The sequence below is a fragment of the Scyliorhinus canicula genome, chromosome 2 (genome assembly GCF_902713615.1).
Source record: "Scyliorhinus canicula chromosome 2, sScyCan1.1, whole genome shotgun sequence".
NCBI classification, from domain to species: domain Eukaryota; kingdom Metazoa; phylum Chordata; class Chondrichthyes; order Carcharhiniformes; family Scyliorhinidae; genus Scyliorhinus; species Scyliorhinus canicula.
Window position 1 is genome coordinate 119,894,392 of NC_052147.1, and position 6,000 is coordinate 119,900,391.

Here is a 6,000-nt window from a genome sequence, read left to right on the forward strand (position 1 = left end):
GAAAAAGGCGACTGGTCTCCCTGCCTGATTTAGTGTGGCTGCGAGAGCGACCTCTGAGGCGTCGCTCTCCACCTAGAAGGGGACGGATTCATCCACCGCCCGCATGGCCGCTTTGGCGATGTCCTTGATGCAGGTGAAGGCCTGGCGAGCCTCATCTGACAGAGCAAAAAGTGTTGCCTTAAATAGTGGGAGGGCTTTGTCCGCATACTGAGGGACCCACTGGGCATAATACGAGAAGAATCCCAGGCACCTTTTGAGGGCCCTGGGACAATGAGGGAGAGGGAGTTGTAAGAGGGGACGCAAACGGTCCGGGTCGGGGCCCAGGACTCCGTTTTCCACGACATAGCTGAGGATGGCTAGCCTGGTGGTGCGGAAAACGCATTTCTCCGTGTTATACGTGAAGTTAAGTTTCTGGGCAGTTTGGAGAAATTGATGGAGGTTAGCGTCGTGGTCCTGCTGATCATGGCCGCAGATGGTGACGTTATCCAAGTACGGAAACGTGGCCCGCAGCCCGTACTGGTCCACCATTCGGTCCATTGCTCGTTGGAACACCGAGACCCCATTCGTGACGCCAAAGGGAACCCGGAGGAAATGGAAGAGGCGGCCATCTGCCTCGAACGCCGTGTAGTGGCGGTCCTCCGGGCGGATTGGGAGCTGGTGGTAAGCAGACTTCAGATCCACCGGGGAGAAAATGTAGTACTGGGCGATCTGATTCACCATGTCTGCAATCCTGGGAAGGGGGTACGCATCGAGGAGTGTGAACCGATTAATGGTTTGGCTATAGTCCACTACCATTCGGAATTTTTCCCCGGTCTTGACGACCACCACCTGATCTCTCCAGGGGCTATTACTGGTCTCTATGACCCCTCACGTAAGAGCCTATGGACCTCGGTTCTGAGAAACACCCTGTCCTGCCAGCTGTACCGCCTGCTGCGAGTGGCTACGGGTTTGCAGTCCGGAGTGAGGTTAGCAAAGAGTGGAGGGGGGCCGATTTTTAGCGTCGCTAGACTGCAGATAGTGAGTGGAGGTAGGGGCCCGCCGAAGCTGAGTGTGAGGCTTTTGAGGTTGCACTGGAAGTTGAGTCCCAGTAAGAGTGGGGCGCAGAGTTCGGGGAGTACGTATAGCTGGAAGTTCGAGTAGCTGGCGCCCTGAATCGTTAGGGTCACGGCGGTGTGCCCTTGGAGGTGAGATAGTCTGCCGTCCAGGGAAAATAGGGTGCGAACAGCGTCTTACCAGATCAGGTGCACAAAGCTCTCGGTGCTCCCGGAGTCGAAGAGGCACGGTGTCCTGTACCCGTTGATTTTAACGGTCATCATCGAGTTGCGGAGGTGTTTCGGACACGACTGGTCCAACGTGACCGCGCTGAGTTGCGGGTAGTCGGCGGCTCAATCAGCTGTGCTGGAGTGGCCCCGTGATAACTGTCCGCTGAGATCGTAGCCTTTGAGGTGAGGTTTCAGAGTTTGAAGAGGATGGATCCCAAGATGGCCACCCCCGTGGACCGCACGTGGTGGGCGGCGAGGAAGATGGCGTCCAAGATGGCAGCCCCCATGAGTCGCACGTGGCCGGCCGTGTGGAGGAGGATTGCCAAGATGGCGGCCCCCATGAGTCGCACGTGTCAGGTGGGGGCGGAGTCGGCTTACAGGCTGCAGCATTTCGGGGCCTGCGGGCCTGTGAGTTTGGGAAGCGAGTGCTTTGGACTGAGGGAGAGTTTGGAGTGGGGGTTTTCTTTGCCAGGCAGACCCGAGCATAGTGTCCTTTGCGACTGCAGCTGGTGCAGGTCGCGTTGCGGGCCGGGCAGTGCTGCCGTGGGAGTTGGGGCTGCCCACAAAAATGGCACACTGGAGCTGCGTAGTGGGTGGGTGACCGCGTGGCACAGGCCTGGGGCAGTCGCTGGTCGGGGGCCCATGATTGGGTCGCTTGGTCCGCGGGGAACGAGGTGAGGCTACGGAACGAGACCTCCATAGTTGTAGCTAACTCTACAGTGTCCTCCAAGTTTTGGGCCCCTTTTTCAAGCAACCGCTGGCGCACATAGTTGGACCTGAGCCCTGACACGTATACATCTCGGACAGCGAGCTCCATATGTTGGGCGGCTGATACAGCTTGATAATTGCAGTCCCGAGCTAAAGCTTTTAAATCGCGCAGGAATTCTTCCAGCGACTCCGCGGGGCGCTGGCGGCGGGTCGTAAAAACGTGGCGCGCGTAGACCTCGTTGATGGGCCTCACATACATTCGATCGAGCATGGCCAGGGCCTCCGTATACGAGGAAGTACTGTTAAGTTGAGTAGAGATACGGTGGCTCACCCTTGCGTGCAGTAGGCTGAGTTTCTGCTCCTCCGTAGTTTCTGAAGTGCTTGATTCAGCCAGGTAGGCCTTGAAATATCTGAGCCAGTGTAGAAAGATTTATTTCGCCTCTGCAGCCTGCGGGTCGAGTTCTAGTCGGTCAGGTTTGAGGGTTGATTCCAAAGTAGTTTTCTTCAAATTTCCTAAGATTATTAAATTGATGTAACCATCAATTCACAAGACACGTGATTGGAAGTGAACAGTGGTTTTAATAATCTTACAACAGAGCCTGCCTGCGACGAGATGAACTGGCAGCAGGCTCACGACTGCAGAGCTTTATACTTCTGGTTAGTGGGAGGGGCCATGGGCGGAGCCAAGGGTGGAGCCCAATACAAACTCCTCATCTCCCCCTATGGGCAGAGCCGCACAACGGCTCGTATACAGAGCCCACAAGGACACAATACATATAACAGTGTGAATTACTAGGTTTATAATTCACCATGGTGGGTAAGGTATCAATGTCAGACCAGGCCACGTCCTAAGTGAATCAGGCAAGAATGAGGGCCTCCCTGGCCCTGGGGGCTTGCCGGATACTCGCTGCTGCCATCTTCCCTGCAGCCTCCGGCTGGACCTCTGGTTCCTCCATTGGATCGTCCCCCAGCCCGTGATGGTCCGGTGCTGCCTCATCATCCTCCTCAGAGGTGGCCACATGTTCCTCATCCGCAACCTCCAGGTTGTTGTGCCAGGTTGTGGAGAACACAGCAGACCACCACAAAGCGGGTGACCCTCTGGGGCGTGTACTGCAGGGCACCACTGAAGCAGTCGAAGCATGAAACCACATTTTGAGCAGTCTGATGTACTGCTCAATGCAGCCCGGGTGGCAACATGGGTCCCATTGTACTGGGCCTCCACTTTGGTCTCTTTCCTCCATTCTGACCGACTACCCCAAGATGTAGCTGTCGTGGACACTACCTGGGAAGCGTGAACACATGTGGATGATCTTCATGTGTTACTCACATACAAGCTGAATGTTCTGGGAGTGGAACCCGTTCCTATTAATGTAGGCCACTCCTAAATTGCCGGGTGAGCGCAAGGCGACATGCATATCATTGTTACTTGCACCATGTTAATATATCAGTTATTTATTAAATATGCTGATTGTGTTGGAACATTTAAGTTCTAAATTTATTGGTCAGGCTCTATTTATGGTAGAATTTATTGCAAACGTGTCAACATTTGGATGAAGCACCAGGTACACCTGTAGGTGGCATGTGATCAGTAATTGTAATGTTAAAATAATTGTCATAATACCAGTTGCATAAAACATTAGTCGTTCTGTTTGTTGCCTGAGAGTCAGCATGCAATTGCACAATAAAACCACTGAGTGGCGATGCACAAATCCCATAACATTTTATTCCAGTGCCTCAGTATTTGGATGGAAGCTAAAAATCTAATCCACTGAAGCAAACTTTGATATAAATATATCAGTGAAAAATTGGTCTTTATCTACTAATCTACTGCCCAGCTTGTCATATGTTCTCAACTTCCACAATCAGTAAGGATAAACAACACCATCTCCACGATAGTCCTCTATACCGGGACCCCGCAAGGCTGCATACTTAGCCCTCTACTGTACTCCCTATACACACACGACTGCGTGGCAAAATTTGGCTCCAACTCCATCCACAAGTTTATTGATGACACAGCCGTAGTGGGTTGGATCTCAAACAATGATGAGTCAGAGCACAGGAGGGAGATAGAGAACCTAGTGGCATGGTGTAACAGCAACAACCTCTCCCTCAATTGACTTCAGGAAGCAAAGTATCCTGCACACCCCTGTCTGCACCAATCGTGCAGAGGTGGAGATATTTGACAGCTTCAAATTCATAGGTGTACACATCACCAAAAATCTCTCCTGGTCCACTCATGTCGATGCTGAGACCAGGAAAACACAGCAGCACCTATACTTCCTCAGGAAACTAAGGAAATTCGGCATGTCCACATTGACTCTTACCAATTTTTATAGGTGCACCATGGAAAGTATCCTATCTGGCTGCATCACAGCCAGGTATGGCAACTTCTCAGCCCAAGACCGTAAGAAACTACCGAGTCGTGAACACAGCCCAGTCCATCACGCAAACCCACCTCCTATCCATTGACTCTGTCTGCACCACCTGCTGCCTTGGGAAACGGACAACATAATCAAAGACCCCTTCCACCCGGTTTATTCTCTCTTTTAGCCTCTTCCTTCAGGCAGGAGATACAAAAGTCTAAGAACACGCACTAACAAGTTCATAAACAGCTTCTTTCCCGCTGTTACAAGGCTCCTGAGTGACCCTCTTATGGACTGAACTGATCTCTTCACAGATCTTCTCTATTGAGTAGTATTGCAATCCTTATTCTCAAATGATGCCTGTGCCTATGTATTTACATTGTGTATTTATGTATGTCCTATGTTTTCTCATGTATGAAACGATCTGTCTGAACTGTAGGCAGAACAATACTTTTCACTGTACCTTGTTACACGTGACTAAATAAAATCCTATAATCCTGATTATAAATTTTACTTTAGCCCAACATCAGCTTGTAGCATCATACCTTTGGAGCTCTCTCTCTCTTCCCTTGCAGTATCCACCGAATTAGTCTCCATTTTTAAAAATTATTTTCCTCTCTCCAAATAATTTTAAGCTTTGTTTCCCAGTTTTTAATAATTTAGTAGGGCGTCACGGTGGCACAGTGGTTAGCATTGCTCCATGAAGGCGCTGAGGACCCGGGTCACTGTCTGAATGAAAATGAAATTAAATGAAAATCGCTTATTGTCACGAGTAGGCTTCAATGAAGTTACTGTGAAAAGCCCCTAGTCGTCACATTCCGGCGCCTGTTCAGGGAGGCTGGTACGGGAATTGAACCGTGCTGCTGGCCTGCCTGGGTCTGCTTTAAAAGCCAGCGATTTAGCCCAGTGTGCTAAACCATCCCCTTGCTAAACCAGCCCCATCACATTCAAACCAGCAAACCTGCACATTCTCCCTAAATTGGCCCTTAATTGGTAAAACGTTTAAAAAAATTAGTTTCACAGAAATGGACTGTTCGCTCGCCGGCTCTGACTCCTGCAACAACCAACTTCTGGGCCGGGATTCTCCCCTACCCGGCGGGGGGTCCTGGCGAGTTGGAGTGGCATGAACCACTCTGACGTCGGGCCGCCCCCAAAGGTGCGGCACGGCGGCACAGTGGTTAGCACTGCTGCCTCACGGCACCGTGGACACTGGTTCGATCCCGGCCCCGGGTCACTGTCCATGTGGAGTTTGCACATTCTCCCCGTGTCTGCGTGGGTCTCGCTCCACAACCCAAAAAGATGTGAGGGTAGGCGGATTGGCCACGCTAAATTGCACCTTAAAATTGGAAAAAAATAATTGGGTACTCTAAGTTGATAAAAAAAAAAGGGGCAGCAGGGTAGCATGGTGGTTAGCATAAATGCTTCACAGCTCCAGGGTCCCAGGTTCGATTCCCGGCTGGGTCACTGTCTGTGTGGAGTCTGCACGTCCTCCCCCTGTGTGCGTGGGTTTCCTCCGGGTGCTCCGGTTTCCTCCCACAGTCCAAAGATGTGCGGGTTAGGTGGATTGGCCATGCTAAATTTCCCGTAGTGTCCTAATAAAAGTAAGGTTAAGAGGGGGTTGTTGGGTTACGGGTATAGGGTGGATACATGGGTTTGAGTAGGGTGAT